This window comes from Schistocerca serialis, chromosome 1, assembly GCF_023864345.2.
Source record: "Schistocerca serialis cubense isolate TAMUIC-IGC-003099 chromosome 1, iqSchSeri2.2, whole genome shotgun sequence".
NCBI classification, from domain to species: domain Eukaryota; kingdom Metazoa; phylum Arthropoda; class Insecta; order Orthoptera; family Acrididae; genus Schistocerca; species Schistocerca serialis.
The window spans coordinates 684,506,396-684,532,427 of record NC_064638.1 but is presented as its reverse complement, the minus strand read 5'-3'; the positions used below and the strand labels follow the sequence as shown (position 1 = coordinate 684,532,427).

The following is a 26,032-nucleotide window of genomic DNA, read 5'->3' as shown; positions in this document are numbered from 1 at the left end:
CTATGCATGTTCTTATTCTTTGACACTCTCTTAGACAATTTATAGGGTTCATGGACGAATGTTCCGTATATGCAACTAATTGAGGACAGTTTGTTTATTGTCATATGCGATCTTCACAAATAAAAGAAGCGAAACGAGTAAGGCAATAAACAGACTGCCTTCAGTTAGTTGCATGGACGGAATGTACCTCCATGAATTTTGAAGCAACTAAGGAACGACCGAAAACAGAAAAAATGATGAAGTTTTTAGTTGTTTTTATAGATGTATTTGTACATTATGGACTACACTCCGTTCCTACCTCACTTTCCGAAACGTAAAATCCAAAGCAAGACGTCGATGTGAATGGGAATAAAATGAGATAATGTGTCATTTATGACATTTTCCAGAACACAGTCAAATATCCTATTGTTATTATTTATGCATGGAAGCACGTGATCAGCAAAATTTGGACAGTGTTACATACTCTAACCACACTTTCTGGCACTGTGAAGAACAGCATGCCAATGTCGGCTTCTAGCTACTTGGGGTTCATGCCGTTGTGGCGCTGCAGTGCGCATGAGCAGATCTGAGGCAGATTGCTTTCGATTGGTTGGCGCGAGGAGAACTGACAATAGCGTTCGGTTAGCTAGAACCGTTCGCCATCGCTCTCGAAATGCTTACAGAATAATGTTGGGGCTCTCCTTCGAAAACAACGCCGATCGGTGCGCTCGCCTACCGATCCAATTGGAAGAGAGGCCGAAAGAACAGAATACGGCCCCTGGCCTGAGGCTCTGGCCTGCCTCCAGCCCGCCACAGACAATGCACTGCCCACGCTGCGTCACAGCAGGGCAACGCTATGTGGACGATACCGCACTACCAACAGGACACATGCTACTCGCGACACACCGCATGCACTTCCCACTGCACTGTCACCTGCCCTCACTGAAAGATTGTTTTTTTACTCGCAGATGTCTTGCTATTATTTTTTGGATGTACAGGGTAGACATTAACAAAGTCGAAAAACTGCGGGGACGGAATGCTAATTGGATATGCAGGAGAAAAAGTTCCGATGAAAATGTGTCAGGAAATGCATCGTTGCCTCGTTAGATGGCACTGACAAATGAAAGTTCCTCTGACTATTTGCCGTATGTTCCTTTCACGTTGCAGGCTTTGCGACTGACACAGCATACTTTGAGAGCAGAGTGATCTGGCATTCATGTTGTCAAAAAAGTCAAGATGGTGTTTATATAGAGCCAAGACGATGGAAACAGTCTGGGGGCTGCACGGCTATACCAAAACATGTACCCCCACTGAAAACAAATCACATAACATTTCGAGCCCTTTTCGGTCGTTTTTGTAATCGTGGGTCCTTTCAGACGGAAGAACGAGCAGGGAGGTGACGGACTGTGCTTACATTAGATTTGGTGCACCGGGTTCTACAGGTTATATCTCAAAGACACTGACACCTTGTTGACAGACCAATTGCCTAGGGTTCGACCCATAATCCCACCAAACCCAGTCCTCCATATCCGATGTGTACACACAGTCCCCCGCCTTCCTGTACATTCGTCTGTCTGAAAGGCCTCATGATCACACAAATGCCCAAATTGTGCTTGAAATATTGAGTGATGTGGTTGATGTGTGTGAGGGTACTCGTTTGGATATAGCCATGCTGCCACTCCTTGGCCGTACACAAACACTATTTCCGCTTGTTGCCGACATTAATACCAAAACATTCCGTTGCTTATAGAATGCTGCGTCAGTCACACACCCTGCTACATAAATGGAATACACGATACGTGCACAGAGGAAATTTCATTCGTCAGCGCCATCTACCGTGGCAACGATGCATTTCCAAACACTTGTCCATTGGACAGTGTTTCCCCATTTTCAGTCAACGGAAAACAAAACTTTATGATGGAAAAGTTTCAGAATACTTTTTAACTCGTTTGTCTCGGATAGAGTTACTATAAACAAAAACAAAAAATCAACGCTGTTTGGGTGTGAAAGTGACCGTCTTGAGTCGAGAATAAAATCTGCAGGACTAAAATTTCTTTCAGAAGCACAGCTACATACTTGTATACACATATTTTCCTGGCAATCTTTCCAAGAGTCCGAAAATTTTGGCTGCTCGTTTTCCAGTAAGAAGCTATATTTTCTTCCATTTTGCAGTTTTGATTTAAATAGTTTTCCAACTCATGTGTTCAAAATGGCTCTGACCACTATGGGACTTAACATCTGAGGTCATCAGTCCCTAGAACGTAGAACTACTTAAACCTAACTAACCTAAGGACATCACACACATCCATGCCCGGGGCAGGATTCGAACCTGCCACGGGAGCGGTCTTGGGCTTCCAGACTGTAGCGCCTAGAACCGCTCGGCCACACCGGCCGGCCAACGCATCTGTTAGAGTAGGATTATCATCGACATCTGCCAACAAAGCAAATTTCTTTACTTTCTCTAGAAATGGAGTTATTGAGAGATTTGATGAATGGATTGCCTCTTCATGGTTTGTACACGGCTCTCATAATACCGTTCTTTGTCTGTTTCGAAAAACAAAAGCTCCTTGATACATCGTTAAGCATATCCGTGCCTGTGGTAGCCCTACTCTGTATATGAAAGTTTATGAAAAATAAAACTAAATATTCTGTTGTTGAAGGTACTTGGACAATTTCACTCAATTTTAGAGCTCCGCCAAGGTCGCTCACAAAGTCTATCTGGTGATCTGATAATGCATTCTCATATATTCAGCTGTTCCTTAGGCGAGGGAACATCGACTCAAAGTATGTCTATACTCGATTACGTGACTGACCTTGGTTTCGATTGAGCGCCGTCAGTCCCCTTTGGAAGTAATAACATAGCAACATCTTACCTCTGCCATGACTTCACGCATCTCATCGTGATATATCATTTTTAAATGAAATGGTGGCCAGAGAAAAGCTGCTACCTCATGGCACCTCTGGACAATTAACTAAAATACTCGTATAATTTGAGGTGTTTACGTAAAAGTCCAGTTTTAGAGGCTTCTCTGTCCTGGGGCGTCTGACTCAAATGTTGCAGTAGTGTCATCTTCTATGGCAATAAAAGGTGCAGTGTAGGTGATTTCTCCAGTTATAATTCCTTGGACGTCTTCTTGGAGGGATGGAAAAATTCTCATAAAATAACCGATAACGTGTAAGAACTACAGTAACAATAGCATGCATGCCATGAGAAGACAAATCAGTTAGTCCATCAGCGCGATATCAGTTCCTTCAGTTCGAGCTGTTTCTCCTCTCTCAGAGATCATTTCGCACAAAGCCGAATATTGGTTTTCTACCCATTCTAACACTCTCAACCGCGTATTCTAGCGAGTATTGTTGGACTGTTCCAATGACCTATCAAGACATTAAGAAGCCTACTTTCCTTTGAGTAAATGACTACTTCTTTCCCGCAGTCTAAAGACCGTGAACTTGTGGACAATTGATGCATATATGCTCAGCATTAAAAGTATTTCGTAGATATGTAAAAGGCATGTGGCAGGAACAAATCAGTCGCGAATAATCGCACAGTGAAGTGACAATGTTGGGACGTTGATCAGTCGTAAAATGCATGTCTTCAAGGGGACCACACCGTCAGGTCGAAAAAAATAGATTTTCGATTTTCATCATATTTCTATAGATTAAGGTTTAATTTAAGCACTCTGGAAAGGATTTAGCTGAATTTTTTTTTCGAGCATTTAAAGAGCATTTTCCTACCGCGTGTGTTGATGTGCCACGCCTACTTTTCTGTCACCCACTTTCCTGCATGTATTTTAGATCTTTATATCCCCTACATTGCACATTAGGGATTTTTTTTACTCCCTTGTGTGTTGGCTATCCTTGGAATGCAACGGTCGGTATTCTTTTGTTTCCGCTGTTTGTAAACAACACGTTTTCAATTAGAAGATGGAAAATTGTTAACCGGACAGAGTCAGTTAACAAAAACCGAAATAGAAAACTTGCAGGTATACTACGGGCAGGCAATTAGGGCAAGTAAAGAAAATCTGGAGGCAATTATGAGAGATGTTTGGGCCATATTCTTCCATAAGTCCTCTACTGATGATAAGCCATGTCATGGATTGTGTCTATCAGGAGAAAATTCGTGGTGAAAGTACAGTACGGCTCAGGAAACTGGAGAATCTTATTCTCACCAGCATTCTCTTCCTGCTGCTGTTATTACAGCAATTAACCATATTTTCAGAGACTTGGCTCATCCTGACCTTCGAAGGAAATGTCTGCATAGGCAGACACAGAACCCAAATGAATGTTTCAACAGCATAATTTGGAACTTTTTCCTAAAATTGTATTTGTAGGCAAGCATGCAATGAAACTAAGAGTTCATGATGCTGTTATTACATTCAATTGTGCTAGTATTGGAAAGTGTTGGGCATTGAAAAAGCTAGGAATTAATCCTGGTGAAAATATGATCACTGGCTTGCAACATTGCGATAAAATGAGGATAGCCGATGCAAACAGGTCTGCATCTAATATGGCCAAGAAAGCAAGACAAACATCCAGGAAGGTGATAAAGAAGCTGGAAGACCTGCTAAGGCCAAAGAAGGGCCATCATATACAGCAGGACAGTTTTAATTAACTGTAATTAACAAATTTCAGAAGTTTTTTTTTTAAAGCCAATTTCCCGCAAACCAAAATTTTCAATGCATATGCCCCATTATATCAGAAACTATCATAGATAAATGAATGTAATTTTCAGAGACTTTGCGTAACATACGAGTAAAAAGCCTGGTACTACATTCATTAATATTCCCCTATTAGGAAGTCCACAAAAATATTTTCTGCAAAAAAAACATATATTTTTTAATAAATTTAAAAAAAGCATTTCTTAAAAACTATAAAATGGATAAAGTAGATTTTAGTACAGTAACATAGAGTAAAAATATTAAGGTCCTGCATTAAATAATTTTTCAGAAATGGGTCAAATACCTGCCTAAATTAACATGGGTTAGATAGGCAGGGTGTGGTCCCCTTAAAAGCAGAGACGTAGTTACCAAGAGACATAAATCATCTCAACAGTTCTCTTCTAATGTTATCGCCCTGTTTTGGTTCATCTGGAAACTGGGTTGTGAACAAAACACGAGATCTGACACTCTAATCAACAAAATAGGAGACAGTACTTGCCATATGATGATTTCTTCTTGTGCTGCATGTCCACATGTCTGTAGTTGCTGAGCATTCACCTACTGTGATATGGACAACTATTTCGAGCATAATTATGGCGCTTAGGTTTTTAGTACTATCTGCTATGGGCCAGGACTCAGTTGTGGGATGAGATATGTGGATACTTAAGTCGCTCTGGTGTCTACTAGCGTCTGAACATGACCCAAAAACCCTTCACCTTCTGTTGTTCTAGACGATCTTATATTTCATGCACACATTGCCACGCACTTATCGACAATTATCTCCCGAGCCCCTTGTTCATGAGACATGCATGGATGCGAGAAATGTGCAAAATGTCACATGACCCATTAGCATGGGCGTAGATTTCACTGCACAGCGAACACAAACAAAATTAACGTTTTTCCCATCGCCATCCACTATAGTCTTAGATACCGTCCAAACTGAACTTCGAAGATTTGTTTCAGGTTGTGTGGTTCCATACTCACCACTGATTAGTTTTTCTTTTACTTCCCTTTTACTCGACATTCTCTTTTTCTACTAGAAACGACATTTAGTTTCCGCGCTCAGTTTCTGCGCTAACAAAAAACATAATAGTAATAAAATAAAATAAAAAATAAAAATAGAGCAATCGCGCCACTCCTGGCACTGCTCTACTCACCGCTTGTAGATCGCGGCTCAGTACTACCAGCCATCCGTAGGCACACCACAGTGAGGAGAAGTGCGACCGCGGCCCGCGGGATGCGTCTCTACGCGCCACTGCGCTGAAACCGTAGCACACCGGTACCTTACTGACACACTGCTCGGCCCATGCAATGACTTCATGGCTTCGCTTTGTCCGAGGTTGTTGTAGCTCAGTCGGTCTGCAGACCGCCGGATGCGTCTCTACGCGCTCCTCACCTTATTCCATAGCACACCGGTCCTTGCATGCCGCACTGCTCGGCCGGTAAAGTGACTTTATGGCTTCATCCGAGACTGTTGTAGTCCAGTGCGGCCGCAGCACTCCGGGTGCATCTCTGTGCGCTACTCTGCTGAGCCAAATGATTCCTTTCTTGGGTATTTATTTTGTTCTTTGCATGGTGCAGCTACATCCATTTGGAATGTCTTAACTTTATTTGTGCTGACAGCAAAATTTAACTATTATCAGTCATAGAGGTTTTTTTTTTGTAAATATATATACAGGGTGTAAATATTAAGTTGACAAATCAGAATAACTCGAAAAATAAGCTTCACACGAAATAATGTGTAGAAACCAAAGTTGATTATTTTCGAGGGGGACATCTGCTGGTGCTAAAATTAGCCCGCCACCCGAGTCCCTTGGGGGGGCGAGGCAGGAGGCAACTTCAAAATTTCATATGGGAACCCCCCTTTTTATTGCAGAATCAGATTCTACATGAAAAACTACGTACATTTTGTCTTAAGCATTTGATTCTTTGTAGTTGGCGCTGTAATTCAAGAAAACCCATATTTTCATTTTTGCATGGAAAATGGTTACGGATAAATATAGAAATGTCGTTTTCTACGTTCTTCCACCCGAAACTAAAGGACTCAAATTAATTGTTTGATAATTAAAAGTTGTGTGGCCTCATGACAACGAAACAAACAAAACTTATCCGAATCTGAGGAAAAAATTAGTGTTTGGGTTAATATTTGTAAAACTCTAATTCCTCTCTCTCAAAGCGACGCTATGGGAAGAGAGGGAGAGTTTTAGTTTCAGCGAATCAAAACTTACGAAGTAAATAAGCATTTTTTATCCGTCCGTAACCATTTTCCACGCAAAAATTAGAACATGGATTTTCTCGAATTACAGCGCCAACTACCAAGAATCAAATCAAATGTTTAAGACAAAATGTACGTAGATTTTTATGTAGCATCTGATTCTGCAATAAAAAATGGGGGTTCTCATTTTAAATTTTATAGTTGCCTCCCGCCCCACCCCCAAGGGGGCTGGGGTAACGGGCTCATTTTAGCACCAGCAGATGTCCTCCTCGAAACAATCAACTTTGAATTCTACACATTTTTTCGAGTGAAGCTTCTTTTTCGAATTATTCTGGTTTGTCAACTTAAAATTTACACCCTGTATATTAAATGATTTAAAAAAATACATATTATATTACTGACAGCATTACATAACATTACGTTAACCAGCATGAATGTCTTTCGTGGAAATTTATTCGTTGCGAAGCTATGAAAAGCACCACGTCTTTTTCAAAAAGCATCCTATATTCCTATTTGGTTACCCCACTCGTTTCCCTCTCCCTCTCCCTCTCTCTCTCTCTCTCTCTCTCTCTCTCTCTCTCTCTCTCTCTTCATCTCTCTCTCTCTCTCTCTCTCCCTCCCTCTCTCTCTCTTCTAAAAGTCGTCAGACACAATATCTGGACGGCCGGGGTGGGCGAGCGGTTCTAGGCGCTTCAGTCTGGAACCGTGCGACCGCTACGGTCGCAGGTTCGCATCCTGCCTCGGGCATGGATGTGTGTGATGTCCTTAGGTTAGTTAGGTTTAAGTAGTTCTAAGTTCTAGGGGACTGATGACCTCAGATATTAAGTACCATAATGCTCAGAGCCATTTGATCCATTGGAACGAAATATCTCTGTTCTTTTCACAGTTATTTTCAGTGTTGCTTTTGTATTGAGTAAATTAATTCATTACACACAAATACTGCTCGTCACGTCTTTCAAACGACGTCCAGTGGTAACGAAAAGCGTTGGTTTGTTTCCTGCTAGAAACAAAATTATTTCTAAAGCGGAATTTTAAGTGCCCATTCTATAGTGAAAAAATTTTCTAGCGCAATATTCGATTTATCGGTATACGTTAACAGTGAGAGTAAAACACGAAAAATATTCGTTACTCCAACAACAGTCCTTAGCAAATTTGCCTCTATACGTGTGCCGCCCTGCTCCACGCTGTCTGCCGCGGCCATGCAGCAGCGCGACGCAGGCGCTGCTGGAAGATCGATTGTTCTGCGTATTTTACTGCAACTGGAAGATCGAATATTATGCGTATTTTACTGCCCACATTAATACACACCGCTAAACCCAATATCGTAATAGACTAATCTGGGACCACTCTATACAACAGGTGCGTAAAATTCCTCTTTCAATGTAATACTGTTTGTAACGGGAAACCATCCGACGTTCTCCGTTGACTCTGCGCGTCGCATAATACATATGATGAACAGTTTGGGCTTAAATTGCAAATATCCGCCGAAACACAGAAGAAAATTCGTCTGGTGATACTTAGGAGAGACACCATATCTCTTAACCTAGTGGATCGATTTCAATCGAACTTCGTACACATATGACATAAGACTTGGTATTTGGAAAGAAACATTGTGGGAGTAAGTACCACCTACCTCTCAAAGAGGTAGGGGGTCAAAGAGAAACGTAACTCATTGCTCACAAATACACACATTATATTCATCGAGTATTTGACAATGAAAGCACGTAGCGACTTGCAACGAACTTCACACATAAATTACGAAAGTTTTTCTCGCTGTAACGTTTCAGCAAAATGATGAAAGGAAAACAGTTTATTTCTTACTACCCTTGCGCTGTTCATGCAGTAAAAATACCGCTTCAGGCAAAATGTTTTAATTCATTACATCCTTTCTAATCACTCTATCCGCAACACATTTTGCATACACTATGCACATACTATACTAAATGTGCCTGCTAAATTATATCACTGTGTAACACATAGTTCTGGAGGCACGATGCCAGGAACAGTGAGATGTGTGAAAAATTGGGTTTTCTTGAAACGGATCTGTATTTATACAATGTATGACAATGTGAGCACTTACTTTAAACCTTCAAACATTTTCTAAACTTTTTCATAATACGTTTTCACCCGTTCCACAGTGTGCGGGCAATATATGGCCATTAACTTTGAGCGTGGCTCGCTAACATCAGTGGGGGATGGCCATACATCGTCGCTCTATAGCCCAACAACACAACATAATAATGTTTATACCAATGTCTTACATTAGCAGTGATACAACAGCGAATAATTTAATAAAAGATGTCCTGAGGTTAGTTCCGTTGGTCGAAATCCCGAACGATAATAACGTTGCTCAAAACAGATTGATTTTAAGTTTTCTACAAATTTCATTTAATTTTGTTTAGAGAAGCACAACGTACGCGAATAGTGGCCACAAACAAGTAACTCATTGAATAACTGAAGAGTGTCTATCACCAGTGCAAATTTTGGTACTACTTTATTCAGTGGTAGCATTACACCCAGCAGCATAGGCTAAATCACAACATGCAAATCCCGTTACACGAAAATATCATTCGCCGCATACCCACCGCCCATAGCATTACCGGCTCCAGACTAAATGCCTCACCAACACTTCAGACGCAAGACGACAGGCGAAAGGCCACGAGCTCTGTCACGCAACGCTTATTTAAAGGTTTCGGTCACATAAACACTTCTCTATTCGGAGCAGATACTTTTATCCTGACCACCATTCGTAATTTCCACAACAATTTCATGTAATTACTTCTGATTACGGAACGAGGTGGCGGAGTGGCCAGCACACTGGAGAGTCGTTCGGAAGGACGACGGTTCAGATCCGCATCCGACCATCCTGATTCAGGTTTTCCGTGATTTCCCTAAATCGCTTCAGGCAAATGCCAGGATAGTTGATATGAAAGGGAATGGCCGAATTCCTCCCCAGTCCTTCCCTAACAGACCGATGACCTCACTGATGGGTTCCCCACTCCAAATCAAGCAATCAACCAACTTATGGTAAAACATATGAATATCTTTCCAGTCATTTTTCAATCTCTTAAAAACTCATTTATCTATTATTTCAAAAATTTTAGACAAATCTCGAACATATAAATCGCCATATTCGGTACCCTAGTCAAAAAACTAACATTATCTATTTTATAAACAGCTACTCTTCAATACACGTCGATAGTCAGATCAAAAAAATGGTTCAAATGGCTCTGAGCACTATGGGATTTAACAGCTGAGGTCATCAGTCCCCTAGAACTTAGAACTACTTAAACCAGGGCATCACACACATCCATGCCCGAGGCAGGATTCGAACCTGCAACCGTAGCGGTCGCGTGGTTCCAGGCTGAAGCGCCTAGAACCGCTCGGCCACTCCGGCCGGCTGTTGCTAAGATCACTTGTCTCTGTGTGAATTCCCAGCGGGGTCAGGGATTTTCTCTGCCTTGTGATGACTAGGGATAGTTAAAGTAGTTCTAAGTTCTAGGAGACTGATGACCACAGATGTTAAGTCCCATAGTGCTCAGAGGAATTTGAACCATTTGAATAATGTCAGTAACTTTGTAACTACTAAAGCTTCAGACATGTGTTTATATTCAATGAGCTTGTTCCACTGCCGTCGTTCCAAAACTGTCATTGGTTTTTATCTACCATGCTTCTAACAAATCTTAATCTATTTTTATTAAAATAATATTAGCGACGACAATTCAAGTCACGGGTTCCTCCATATGAGCTCGTCCCGCGACCATGTCGGCGGAACACAGCCGTCTTCCTGCCTGAAGAAACTTCCATGACCACTGGGCCCCGTGGCTTGCTGGCCGCCTTTACTTCCTCTCAGCTCGACTCTCGCAATCGTCCCAACAAACAACATAGCGGCGAACAGCCAACCTGCCAGATTCAGTTCGATCTAAGGCAGTCAAACCACTTGCTTGTAACGTCGCGATAATGTGAAGTAGCTAAGCCAATAGCTCATTTGTGATCAGAAGTTCACAGCTATTTTGTCCAGGGTATTCTTGTCTTTAAAGAATCGGGGATTTGCTATTTACTTACTATATGGAAAGAAGCACTGACGGGTTAAGAATCACAGACATCCAATAGAAGTGGTAATGAACAGGGGGTGACATTGAAGTTTAATTCCAGAACATCTGCAGAAGCTTCAGACAAATTTGTTAGGTACATGACTTATTATTTGTACAAAAATGCTGTTGAAGTATGAAGTGCAATTTGCCTCTTGTTAGCTGTGTTCAGTGCGGTAACCAGGTCGCGGGACTGAACACTGTGGCGAGCCAATAATTTTGTCAACGTGTTGCGGAAAAATGGTTCAAATGGCTCTGAGCACTATGGGACTCAACTGCTGTGGTCATAAGTCCCCTAGAACTTAGAACTACTTAAACCTAACTAACCTAAGGACATCACACACATCCATGCCCGAAGCAGGATTCGAACCTGCGACCGTAGCGGTCGCGCGGTTCCAGACTGAAGCGCCTTTAACCGCGCGGCCACTCCGGCCGGCCGTGTTGCGGAACCTAAGATCCAACGACCCAGCTGGATACCAGAGATAAATTTAACATCCTCTCTAGAGTCGTACGGTTTAAAATGGAAGAGAATCAGACACATATGTGTGCAGCATATGTCACATAGGCATATGTTCTGCATCTCCTACGTATCCCCTGCATCGATCTAAATCAAACACTGTCCACATGCTACTGTCTAGAAAGAAATTTTGTGGGGATGAAATAAACAAATATATGGACAACGTCTGGCTTATCAGCCAGTGTAACCTTCAGCGCTTGTTCAGGGATATCCTGTGAGTATTTTGTACGCGTAGGCATGGTTTCCACGTCTCCTTACAAAGTTACTGCATTTCGTTTGGTTCCTTGGTCCAGCTAGTTTCATATCTGTTTCACTCTGAAAATAGTGGAAAACACTGCAAAAAATGACGATATGTGATCTTTGTCTTATTTCGAAACGTAGTTGTTTCATTCACTCGCGGAACTGGCTGTTGACTACAACAATTCCCACTTTCTAAGTGCAACATTCCAGTTTCTTTAGTGGCGAAAGATTCAGCCACTGGGGTTGTCCTCGACATTGTCCATGGTACGCCCGACGGTTTCGCAATCTTCGAGGAGGCATAATTCTTGTACGTCGCAACGATCTGGAGAAAATCTGCTCATGCTAAACAAGTTAATGTGGCTCTTCATGAGCTGGCCGCATAGTAACACGTTGCCTATGACCAACCCCGATCAACAATATATTTCCACTTATGGAACTAGCACCTCCATATGTAAAAAGACAAGTAGGAGCAAAGAATGAAAAGAAGAAGCAAGAAACAGATACAAAACATCCATTGTTGGAAACTGGCACCTTTCCTACTTACAACTGCACCAGTGCCAGATTCAGCAGAAGCCCGCTAAACTGAGCTGTGGAGAACAAAGTCTCCTGTAGAATTATGGGCAGCAGAACAGCTACCATCAGGTTGCCATCTTCAGTACGGGACGTGGAAAATCCTCAACAGGTTGAGAACAGGGGTGACGAAGTGCAAGATTTATTTGAAGAAATGGGGTATCAGCGATGATGAATGTTGTGAATGTGGGGCAAGGCAGGACTCTGGGCGCTTGTTGGTGTGTACTAACCTGAGCAAAAAAATGGCTCTGAGCACTATGGGACTCAACATCTTAGGTCATAAGTCCCCTACAACTGAGAACTACTTAAACCTAACTACCCTAAGGACATCACACACACCCATGCCCGAGGCAGGATTCGAACCTGCGACCGTAGTAGCCTCGCGGTTCCGGACTGCAGCGCCAGAACCTAACCTCAGCAAACCCTATGACATGGAAGACTTGTTTGCAGCGAATAACCATTCCATTCTGGGTGCTGCATATTGGACACACAAAGTATGAAATTCTCTGTAATTAATGTTAGACTTTAGTTTTTATTATACTGAATTTTAGTATTCTTCAGACTTGGGAAAAAAATTCACACATTAGTACAGCGCTGATAGTTTATACATCGCGTTTGCTTTTTAAGCAGGTTTAGTTGACGTTAGCAGTGATGCACATCAGAAGGGATAGATTCAGTGATTAAGAATAGGACATGTGTGTGGGTCACCGATTACAGTGAAAGGGCGACACTACGACGGTATGCCGGGCTGTTCCTGCAGGGGCGGCAAACTGATCACAGCACTTTTGCAGCTGTACATAGACGCCTACGAGAAATCGGCCTCTTAAATATTAGAACCGTTGCATGTTACAGTAATTTTCATTATTTTATCAAGCTATTTTCATAGAAACAAAGGTAACTGGGGTAGCAAACCGAATAAATCATAATTACATGATTACTCGGCAACAAGCCGCTGGAGACCGTGGGTAGCTATTACTAAAATACACTACTTGCCATTAAAATTGCTAGATCACGAAGATGACGTGCTACAGACGCGAAATTTAAGCGACAGGAAGAAGATGCTGTGATATGCAAATGATTAGCTTTTCACAGCATTTACACAATGTCGGCGCCGGTGGCAACTCCTACAACGTGCTGACAGGAGGAAAGTTTCCAACCGATTTCTCATACACAAACAGCAGTTGACCGGCGTTGCCTGGTGAAACGTTGTTGTGATGCCTCGTGTAAGGAGGAGAAATGCGTACCATCACGTTTCCGACTCTGATAAAGGTCGGATTGTAGCCTATCGCGATTGCGTTTTATCGTATCGTGACATTGCTGCTCGCGTTGGTCGAGATCCAATGACTGCAAAATATGGAATCTGTGGGTTCAGGAGGGTAATACGGAACGCCGTGTTGGATCCCAACGGCTTCGTATCACTAGCAGTCGAGATGACAGGCATCTTATCCGCAAGGCTGTAACGGATCGTGCAGCCACGTGTCGATCCCTGAGTCAACAGATGGGGACGTTTGCAAGACAACAACCATCTGCACCAACAGTTCGACGACGTTTGCAGCAGCATGGACTATCAGCTCGGACACCATGGCTGCGGTTACCCTTGACGCTGCATCACAGACAGGAGCGCCTGCGATGGTGTACTCAACGACGAACCTGGATACACGAATTGCAAAATGTAATTTTTTTGGATGAATCCAGGTTCTGTTTACAGCATCTTGATGGTCGCATCCGTGTTTGGCGACATCGCGGTGAACGCACATTGGAAGCGTGTATTCGTCATTGCCATACTGGCGTATCACCCGTCGTGATGGTATGGGGTGCCATTGGTTACACGTCTCGGTTACCTCTTGTTCGCATTGACAGCACTTTGAACATTGGACGTTACATTTCAGATGTGTTACGACCCGTGGCTCTACCCTTCATTCGATCCCTGCGAAACCCTACATTTCAGCAGGGTAATGCACGGCCCCATGTTGCAGGTCCTGTACGGGCCTTTCTGGATACAGAAAATGTTCGACTGCTGCCATGACCGGCACATTCTCCAGATGTCTCACCAATTGAAAACGTCTGGTCAATGGTGGCCGAGCAACTGGCTCGTCACAATACGCCAGTCACTACTCTTGATGAACTGTGGTATCGTGTTGAAGCTGCATGGGCAGCTGTACCTGTACACGCCATCCAAGCTCTGTTTGACTCAATGCCCAGGCGTATCAAGGCTGTTATTACGGCCAGAGGTGGCTGTTCTGGGTACTGATTTCTCAGGATCTGTGCACCCAAATTGCGTGAAAATGTGATCACATTTCAGTTCTAGTATAATACATTTGTCCAATGAATACCCGTTTATCATCTGAATTTCTTCTTGGTGTAGCAATTTTAATAGCCAGTAGTGTAGAAGGCATCAGCGAACAGTCTCTGTAAGATGGGAGGTGGATTGATAGTATACTACACTGTGTGTGTCAGATATGTTTTAGTGTTGCTCAGCTGCAGTATGGAGTGCTCTGTGCAGCTTAAGGCAGCTTTAATCGCCCGGGCTACTGGCCCACTTGCACAGTGCGGTACGCGGAACGTTGCGCTTCGGATAAGCAGAAGGAGGTCGCGTCTTCCCCAGCCGACGAGATACCGGCGGGCGGAATTCGCGGCCAGACCACAACGCATCCGCGCAGCCGTAATCGAAGACCGACAGTCCGACACAGGCGGTCGCTCCGGCAGCAGCGAGCATTCAACAGCACGGAATCCCGATCTGAGGTAAGGCGGCAGCCGCGCGCTTGCTCTGCTCTGTAGTGCCGCACATACACTGCGTCCCAAGAGAACACAGGGCGAGCCAAAGCATACCACCGCATTTCTCGTGAATGGCATACTGCCCTCTCAACTGCCCACGCGCCTGTTGAACGGTACTCGTTTCATTCCATCCTGCAAACGAAAACATAGCCCTTTTGTGTCGTCATGACAAGCAGTCATCCGATATATCAACTGCAGCGTCGACAAACACAGTTGTCATGTTCCTTGAAAGTTTCTAAGGATCTGACACAACCAGTCGGCGTTTTCTTTTTACTTCCGAAACCCGATTTAGTTGTTAACAAGCTCTCGTTTACGCAACCCAATGAAAAGCTTTGTGAGTGTGATGAGAAACAGTCACTGCGGTCACTTTGAGAAGCTGTAAACAGTGTGGAAGTGGTTTCTGGCTGTCATGTTGTAATGGTTCTTTGTTTACGTGACCATTACGGCACTGCAACCCCAGTTCTCGATGCCAGTAATATCGAACTATTTTTATGCGAAGTAACAGACATATTCTTGTGACAATATTCACATTTGGTTTTATTAATGTATAGGTTCTCCGATGTATCGATATATTACAGTGATATGGTTCTTGTGTGTATTCATTTCTGTGAGACTGTCATAATCTTTGACTTACTTGTAACCGTTTTGGTGCGAATGCGCACAGAGCAGTCTTTGTTTCACTTTGCAGAAGTTGTTATTTCGCTTTGTAAAAGAACAGTCAAGTCTTGTGTTTGGTTAAAGTGGAGATTAAATATATGAAGATTGATGCAAAATTGTTTTCTTGATGATGTGACAATTAAGAAAAAGAATATGCGAATTTACAAGAAGTTCAATAAAAATGAGGATCGTGAACACCAAGTCAAAAATTATTTCTACCATACCATTGTTCTGATGTGGGATTGTTTGATTATTAAGAATTTTCTGAAAAACGAATTTGTTAGGTCTTCAAATATTGCTAAAATACAGATCTGGACCTTCTAGCAATAAAAGTGGAATGACCCTAGAATCAACAAGATGAGCCATAACAACTTCGACGAAATCTACGTGGGAATCCATTCAAGATAACTGCCAAAATTAATGACTTTTTTACAGTGACTTCATTATTTCCATTCTGACGATACCATCCACAGTCAATAACTTTGTTGTTGCTCGATAAAGCGAACATATGCTGCGTGAGCAACATTATTAATCTGATTTCTAACCTACTTTGCATGTGGTGGTACTGTTAGAATGTGACCCTGCAGTGGTGATGTACAGGGTGGCAATTATTGAATTACACACATCAAAAAAAGTTTTTCGTCACCCCAGTTCCCAGAACTACTGAAGAAAGACGTTGTCTTTGTATAGTGTATCACAGACACAGTCCCTCTGACTGTTCAGAGATGTCACTCACCCGCCAAAAGATGTAAACAATCATGCATGAGCAGCGCCTATTAGACGGAGATCCGACAGCCGATCAGTTCGAGTCATTCCACCAGGAAGGAGGTACACGGCTCGTGTTGTCTGTAGTTTAACCATGCCTAGATGGTCAATACTTCGGTTCAATCGTGTTCCTATTGTTACTTTTGTGCCAGGAAGGACTGTCAACAAGGGAAGTGTCCAGGCGTCTCGGAGTGAACCAAAACGATGTTGTTTTGACATGGAGGAGATACAGAGAGACAGGAACCGTCGATGACATGCCTCGCTCATGCCGCCCAAGGGCTACTATTGCAGTGGATGACCGCTACCTACGGGTTATGGCTCGGAGGAACCCTGACAGCAACGCAACAATGTTGAATAAGTCTTTTCGTGCAGCCACAAGGACGTCCTGTGACGAATCAAACTGTGCGCAGTAGGCTGCATGATGCCCAACTTCACTCTCGACGTCCAAGGCGAGGTCGATCTCTGCAAACATGACACCATGCAGTGCGGTACAGATGGACCCAACAACATGCCGAATGGACCGCTCTGGATTGGAACACGCTCTCTTCACCGATGAGTGGCAGTGTCGCATATGCCTTCAACCAGACAATCGTCGGAGAAGTGTTTGGAGGCAACCAAGTCAGTCTGAACGCCTTAGACACACTGTCCAGCGAGTGCAACAAGGTGGATGTGCATTGCTATTTTGGAGTTGCACTATGTGAGGCCGACGTACGCCGCTGGTAGTCAAGGAAGACGCCGTAACGGCTGTAAGATAAGTGAATGCCTTCCTCCGACCGATAGTGCAACCATATCGGCAGCATATTGTCGAAGCATCCGTCTTCATGGACGACAATTCGCGCCCCCATCGTGCACATCTTGTGAATGACTTTCTTTAGGATAACGACATCGCTCGACTAGAGTGGCCAGCATGTTCTCCAGACATGAACCCAATGGAGCATGCCAGGGATAGATTGAAAAGGGCTGTTTATCGACGACGTGAGCCACCAACCACTCTGATGGGTCTACGCCGAGTCGCTGTTGAGGAATGGGACAATCTGGACAAACAGTGCCTTGATGAGCTCGTGGACAGTATGCCACGACGAAAACAGGCATACATCAATGCAAGAGGACGTGCTGCTGGGTATTTGTGGTACCAGTGTGTCAAGAAACCTGGACCACCACCTCTGAAGGTCTCGCTGTGCGGTGGTACAATATGTAATGTGTGGTTTTCATGAGCCATAAAATGGGCGGAAATTATGTTTACGTTGAACTCAATTCAAATTTTCTGTACATGTTCCGGAACTCTCAGAACCGAGGTGATTCGAAACTTTTTTTGATCTGTGTAAGTCGTAGGGTCAGTATTACCTCAAGTGTTCCAACATTTCCACGGAATCCAAACTGATCCTCCGTGAGGTCGGCTTTTACCAGTCTTTCCATTCGTCTTTAAAGATTTCGTGTTAGTATTTTGCAGTCGTGACTTATTAAACTGATATTACGTAATTTTCACATCTGTAAACGCCTGATTCCTTTGGGATTAGAATTATTATATTCTTCTTGAAGTCTGAGGGTATTACGCCTGTCTCATACATCTTTCTCACCAGTTGATAGAGTTTTGTCAGAGCTGGCTCTCCCAAGGCTATCAGTAGTTCTAATGGAGTGTTGTCTACTCTAGGGGCCTTGTTTCGACTGAAAGGCCTTTCAGTTCTTTGTCAGATTCTTCACGCATTATCATATCTCCCACTTCATCTTCATCTACACCCTCTTCCATTTCCATAATATCCCCCTCAAATACATCGCCCTTGTATAGATCCTGAATATATTCCTTCCACCTCTCTGCTTTCCCTTATTTGCTTAGAACTGATTTTCCATCTGAGCTCTTGATATTCATACAAGTGGTTCTCTTTTATCCAAAGGTCTCTTTAATTTTCCTATAGGCAGTATCTATCTTACCCCTAGAGATATATGCCTCTACATCCTTACATTTGTCCTCTAACCTTCCTTGCTTAGCATATTTGCACTTCCTGTCGATCTCATTTTCGAGACGTTTGTATTCCTTTTTGCGTACTTTATTTATTGTATTTTTATATTTGTTTCCTTTCATCAATGAAGTTCAATATCTCTTCCGTAACCCAAGGATTTCTACTAGCCCTCGTATTTTTGCCTACTTGATCCTCTGCTGCCTTTACTATTTCATCCCTCAAAGCTATCCATTTTTCTTCTACTGTATCTCTTTCCCCCGTTCTTGTCAATCGTTTCCCAATGCTATCTCTGAAACTCTCTACAACCTCTGGTTCTTTCAATTTATCCAGATCCCATCTCCTTAAATTCTCACCTTTTCGGAGTTTGTTCAGTTTTAATCCACAGTTCATAAGCAATAGATTGTGGTCAGAGTCCACATGTGTCCCTGGAAATGCCTTACAATTTAAAACCTGGTTCCTAAATCTCTGTCTTACTATCATATAATCTATCTTAAACCTTCCAGTGTCTCCAGGTCTCTTCCACGTATACAACCTTCTTTCATGATTCAAGAAGATCTGTACTAGTCAAATGTCGTACTACAGTTATTTGGCTTGTTTCTTGCGCAACGAGGACTAAGTGCACTTGACTATTAGGTTTGCTTACTGCCAGCAACGAAGTACTATATTGCGTTAAAGACGCTTCAATAACGTTCCAATCTAACGTTTTTCGTATCTCCTGCCTCACGGCTTCGCACTTTTACCACACAATAGGGTACGTGCGAGTGCAGCAGATTTCGTGTAGAACTACGTCCATATTCGATTGCCAGCCCCTGACAGTTCCAGGTTTTCTGAAATAACATCACTGTATCTTGTTAACAAGTCCGTAAGCTCGGTTCTTTGCATTGGTTTGACGCAATGGGATTGCAATACCTTTTTTAGAAATGCGATTCATGCTAGTTTCCACATTCGTGTCACTTGTGCATGATTTCAGACCATGGAAATAGTGGTACTGTACGTCATTAATATTACAGAAATTTCTTCTGTATATTCCTCACCCTGTTTCTATGGCCATAGTTTTTAACTGGTTTCGTTTTTAACAGTTCCAAAATGAATTCTTTGCCATTAACTGTCAAAATCCGCTTTTCATGAGAGAGGTCAATTACACTGTTCCCCTCACTCAGAGGTCAATTACACTGTTCCTCTCACGCAAAAACTCTAGCCATATTATGTAGGATGCAGATAGTCTCTTCGCTAAAAGTAATGTGCACTTAATTTCTCTGTTTCCTAAATTTAACTTGACCCGTGTCTGCCATTTAACATTACAGGATTTCGCGCCAACAACTCCTGAAAACTCCTGAAATCCTGTAGTTCTGCTCCAGCAAGGTGGGCGTCTCCTTTGTCTCACTGATTTTATTGCAAAAGTTAATATCCATAACAATAGTCATGGCACCTGTGTCCACCAGAACAACAGTAGCAATTCCTTCCATTATCACACTGACAGCTGCGCGTGCACTATCTCTTCCATATGGCCTTTACATGCCTCGATGTCACTACATAACTCTTCTTAAGTATCTGATCCATCATTGTATTCTAAGGTGCTTGCATTGCTATCATATCTATTGCTTTCACCCTCTCCTACAACATGCATCAGGATACTGGATAAGGTCGCGTCTTGTTTGTTGTCTATTAGGGGCTGGTACAGTGTAGCTATCCATCACCGCCGCTATTCCGAAATCTTGGTTGAGGGGTCGTGACCAGTTTTGGTTGCCGTGTTGTGCCCATTTCGCGTTATTTTCAGGATTGGGCGTACGCCTGGCTCTTGTGTTTAAGTTGTTCATATGGGGTGGACCCGTGTTATTTACGCGGTTTACGACCCCATGCGTTACCTCGGTTTCCAAATGTTCAAATGTGTGTGAAACCTTATAGGACTTAACTGCTAAGGTCATCAGTCCCTAACCTTACACACTACTTAACCTAAATTATCCTAAGGACAAACACACACACACACCCATGCCCGAGGGAAGACCCGAACCTCCGCCGAGACCAGCCTCACAGTCAATGACTGCAGGACCAGCCGCACAGTTCATGACTGCAGCGCCTCAGACCGCTCGGCTAATCCCGCGCGGCTGGGGTTTCCATTATCAGCTGACAGTTACTATACCTGGGGTTGCATCTGCGGTCATTCTTCTTTCTCTTGTTATATTGGAATATAGAGCATCACCAGTTGTGAAGTAATTTTTCATTCCCATCAGAATAAAATTTGGAAAAAGTATTTAGATATAACAAAAGCGGATGCAATGCATTTAGGAATGGTGCACCCTGGGAAAGTACGTTACAAGTGCGATGGCACGATGCAGTTATCAGAGTAACAAACATCACATACATACATCTTTACGTAGTTTTGCTTAGCAATGCAGTGCCATCGTAGAATGTATCAGACCATGGAGGCTATTACAAATCTTAGTTTTTTGAAAGCTTGTATGACCATGGGGACATTGCGTTAATTTCCACATAATAAATGTGGTTACAAGTATAAATTCAGACTCCAAGAAAAGAACTTTGGATGTAAATAATATGTAGACAACATGACATGACAAAGAAACTGACATAGAAATTAGGGGTCTACAAATGATTTGCAGACACTATTTTATCAAAATATGAATTATTATTAGCTAAGGATAACAAAACACAAGCTGTTTTTTCTATGACAAGATGAGCATAAGTAAGTCATACCAGAGGAATTCTGGATAATTATACGGTATTTTGTTTTAGAAAATTTGAAACTATTACACATTTTAGTCTAACTATTTTGTTACAATGTTTATGCACTACAGAGTATTCTTTGTCCTTTACATATATTACAGGTTTTATACGAAGATATTTTTCACTATACATTGTTTGACTTTTCTTCAAAAGTTACACAAAATGTGACATGTTTTATTTTCTTATGATACGTTTCAGCGTTATTCACTGTCTTGTGGTTGTAAAAAGCTTTTGCTTTATTATCTTCTCAAATTCATTAAACAGTTTTTAGTTCTAGGCGACGACTTCTGCTTCTGGTGTATCTGTCCAGAGCTGGACTTGTTAATGATAATGCAGATCGACTGACTATTGTCAGAACACTTGCTCGCACATATCACTGTATTGTAACAACTGCTCACGTGAGTATGTTTTCCGTGCTATATTGCTGGTTTTTCTAACTCTCACAGTGAGCCCTTATGGCAGAAAAGTAATGCACATGCTCACGGACGTAGGTGTACTGGTGACTCGAAAAATAGTGGCAGAGGCGGACAAGAGTTCCAGGTTCTCCTAGCCTCGTCCACCTAGCGAGCCGGATGAATCTATGGAAATTTTTAACACGTTAAATGCGAACCCTTCTCGATAATCGTGGGGTTCTTTAGTTCAGGAATTACGGACTGTGCTGACATGAGAACGTTGTCTATTGATAGTCTTCATGAATACAGCAAGATTCACATTTGACTGAAATAAAGGGTTCAGTAAATCTGTTGGAAAATTAGTGTGCGAAAACCTTGAGATTTGAACAATGTTACCCTCCGCAGATGTAGAAGATGTAATACTTAAGTAGACCTTTCCACAAGCGGGTACCCAATACCTGTAGTGGGGGAGGTGGCTTCAATCCGTAGTGGAAGTTTTCCCACATCGAGAGGATACGTAATGCGATTAAGACGTGCGCCACTTAGGTTGTCTGATACAAGCAAGGGTTTCTTGCAAATGTTAACGCGCACTTGTTAATGTTTGTTGTTGTGGAATCTGCCATTTCAAGAAGCGCTCTTGGCGCTCTTATTCCCATTGGCAGCGCCATATGCTAGCTACATTTCAGCCATTTCAACAAAAGGATAACTCCCCATAATCGCACATATTGCTGAGTGGTGACCTTTGACAGTTATCGTATATGTATGACATCGTCTTTGTTTAAGTATGATGTTATAAGCATCAACTGGCCTAGTGTTTCCTGCAGATGAACTCGGGGTCGTGATATTCTCAAGACTGTATTTGGCAATATCCTGTATACGTCATATAACACTCTACGCTGGGGCGGGATGGAGGAAGGAAGATAGCGATCTAATGTTCCGTCCACGATGACGTCACTAGAGGCAGAGCAAAAATTCGATTACGATCGAGAACACCAACAATTCTCTTAATTTACGAAATACACGGACAACAAGTCCACTGCGATCACCACTTAACGACCTCGTTCGGAAATTATTGTACTGTCCTGTGGTCAGCAGGAAAGAACTAACAATCCAGTGTGTTCAGACTGGATTACAACTAAAACGCCTTCTTCGCGTGCACTAATTTCCAAATGCAAGAACAACAAGGAGCACTACAATTCATGTGGTGACAAAAGCCAGATAAGAGTACAAGACAATGAAAAGAAAATAATAACCCAAATACTATTCTACACAATTACAATGATACAACTTTCTACTGAAAGATATGGTGGGTGTCTACTAGGCAAGAGCCGGCGTAGGTACTGGCCGTAACTGTCCTAACTGTAGGTACACATTGCCGGTCTGACTCTGCTGGCGTGCTTATAGCGAGTGCTAAACGTAGTCACATTAGTTTCAATTGGGGAATCTCAGTCACATGACTTTTCACGAAGTAGTGCCGTATTTCTGCTAGGTACACATTGCCGGTCTGACTCTGCTGGCGTGCTTATAGCGAGTGCTGAACCTAGTCACATTAGTTTCAATTGGGGAATCTCAGTCACATGACTTTTCACGAAGTAGTGCCGTATTTATGCGGAAAGTATATTGATGTTTACATCAACTGGCGACGTTTTAATCTGAGCCCTTGAAGAGAGGTCTTCAGCCCACCTTGCTTGTCTGTCGTGCGGGCCCTCTAACTGATAAGGGGACGCTGTGATAATTATTCCTGTCTTTATTTCTTCAGATCGTAGGAATAATTAAAAATATTTTTCTTTAAATTTATGTAATTTAGATTTATTTAATGCAGAGGCCTATTTGCCGATAACATTGGTTAGAAATCAGTTAAGGGGAGTTAGAACGGAACTTTTTTTCCACGTTTTCGGATTTTTATCTCATTATAAAATTTGCAATACTCTGAATAAAATTATATATATATATATATATATATATATATATATATATATATATATATATATAATCACTTATAAACTCATATGGAAAGTATTTTTTTAATATAATCTACACCAGTTGAAAATGTGAAAATAGTTATGTGCATTACTTCAAGATCTAATAAAATCGGTAACTTTTGTATAGAAGGCTGTGTATTGCTGTGTTATAAAGGTTAACTTACGTGTTAGCCATGTCCAGAAGAGGATAGGCACCAGGTTGAGGAAGTTGAAACAAAGTCTGAGAGACAACAAACTTTCTGATCTTAAAACCACAAGAGACAGGGTGACAGACAAAATGATTGATGAACAATAAGCAGTATTATGGGATGACCATTAAAAAATACTGGGGATTTGTTGAAAATGAAGCAGGGGGTATGTGCTACCTTCTTCCACAGACTGTCAACTGAGGAAAAACTAGTACACCACCTTTGCCCTCCTGGACCTGATTCATGGTGCAATTACTGCAATGCCCAGTACTCAAACAGTTCACACAGCCATAAACATTCCAGCCTAGTAGCAGTCATGGATATCATAAAACCTATTTACAGAGACCTGGAAAATCCCGAATTACTGAAGAAGTGTTTGCATGGTAAGACTCAAAATCCCAATGAGTCGTTCAAATATTTTATATGGACTCGCTTCCAAAAAAGTTTTTGTTGGAATGAAGATACGAAAGAGGGGGATCACTGATGTTGTTATTGCTTTAAATGATGGCAACATTGGTAGGGTGAAAGTGCTACAGCATATGGGAATTAATCCTGGAGCGAACTGCATAAGAGGACTTAAACAGATGGCCAATGTTTGCATTGATAAGGCAGAGTATGCAGCACAGTTGGCCACTAAGGAGTCCAGAAAAAAGAAGAGTAGAACATTCAAATTTTCTGGGAGTAATAACATACATATCCTTAGTCTACTGAACTAAAAGAAGAACATAATGTTATGTATAAGTAAAATTATGTAGGATAATGTACAGAAAAAGTACACAAAATTTTAACTGTCTGTTTAAAAACTGAATTTCAGAAAGCAGTGGCTGAAATGCATTTACTGTAGTTCAGTAGACTCCGAACATACAGTTCAATGTCCTGTAAAAGTTTCATGTTAATGGCTGCAGTGGTTCCTGAATTACAGGGAAGCCAAATCACTAAATTTAACATTGTCGGGATAGGGCGATCCAACTCCACTTAAGGTGCAACTGCTTAAAGTTTTTGACATTTTTCTCTTTTAGAAAGCTAAGATTCTCTTAATGACATCACTGCAAGTATGATGTCAATAATACGATGTCTCGCTAAAACGTAACTTTGAAAATGTATACTCAAGGCCGAATCTATAAAGGTTTCTGGGTGAGGGTCAGTTTTGATCTCCAGAAAATCAATGTAGCTGACGAATTCACTATATTGTGTAACACTTGACCTAGGGGCGAGACACATTTGACAACACCGCTGAGAACCAAATACTGACGTGATTATCGCTCTTCGATCAAAGATATTAATCGTATGTTGTACATAAAGAGTATTTATTTCTGATGGTTTCGTTTTGTATAGCTACAGGAAACTAAGGAGAAGAAACCTTTCAGATTCCTCAAGTAACTTCTCTACATCATAAAAACATCAAAATTGTCAAACATCAGAACGATTCCCAGCACACTGCCCTAGAATACTAGGTAAATGGAAAGAGAAATTAAAAAAAACTTAATATTGTCATGATTATCCTTATAACCACTACGGTAGGCGTAGAGAACACATCGTTCGCCAGTTAGTAATTCACGGCCAATGGCGTTCGCGGCCGATGTATGTGCGAACTGCAGACGATCGCCGCGTCATGTAAGACTTCCAGACATATACTGAGCATGATCCAAACATACCGTCATGGATTTAGGAGCCTTTCTGTGTGGACGAAAATTTCAACATTTCCCAGATTTTAAAACCGTTGTTGCTCAACACTAAAGAAGCTATCGGCGCAGAGAATAGAAGAGGTACACATTTGTAATGTCTGGTTGGGTAGAGCATTCAACAACTTTGGTCTGGGCATGGTCCAACTGGAGGGTGTATACGCCTGCATTGTTCAGATCTATGAACAGACTTACTTATTGACACATGTGAAGAGCTACAGTTTAACACGTACTCTAAACCAAGATGCAACACAGCGTTTGATATATTAACAAAATTTGTCAGAAGTGAAACCAAATGAACCTAACTCTGACCTTGAATCGAAACAAAAATCGAATGCACCAATGAGCCACCGGGACACGTCTTTGTGTAGTTTTTGGAGAATAAGCATCGTCAGGACTGCTGTCAAATAGCTTACATAGCTAAATAAACTAATCAAAAGGCACCTTTGTAATAAGTAGGAAAACACTTCACAACAGACTGATTGTTCCTTTCCACCAGTTTTGATAGTTGGGAGTAACGGCGTTCGAAATGGGAGTTGGTATCAACAAATACGACACACAGAGGTCGTTTATCCCCTCCCAGGTGAAGCGCATTTGCCAGGTCTCTCACCCATTGAAAAC

At 42.1% G+C, this 26,032-nt stretch overlaps 1 protein-coding gene across 1 annotated transcript in view; it reads left to right on the top strand.

The window, feature by feature from the left end:
• The first annotated feature begins 14,936 nt into the window (after positions 1-14,936).
• The window catches only part of LOC126458023 (chondroadherin-like protein), a 62,022-nt gene continuing 50,926 nt past the window's right edge, over positions 14,937-26,032 (top strand). The window contains exon 1 of the mRNA XM_050094809.1: positions 14,937-15,012. The gene's annotated coding sequence lies outside the window, so the exon portion shown is untranslated. The remainder of the gene's footprint in view (positions 15,013-26,032) is intronic.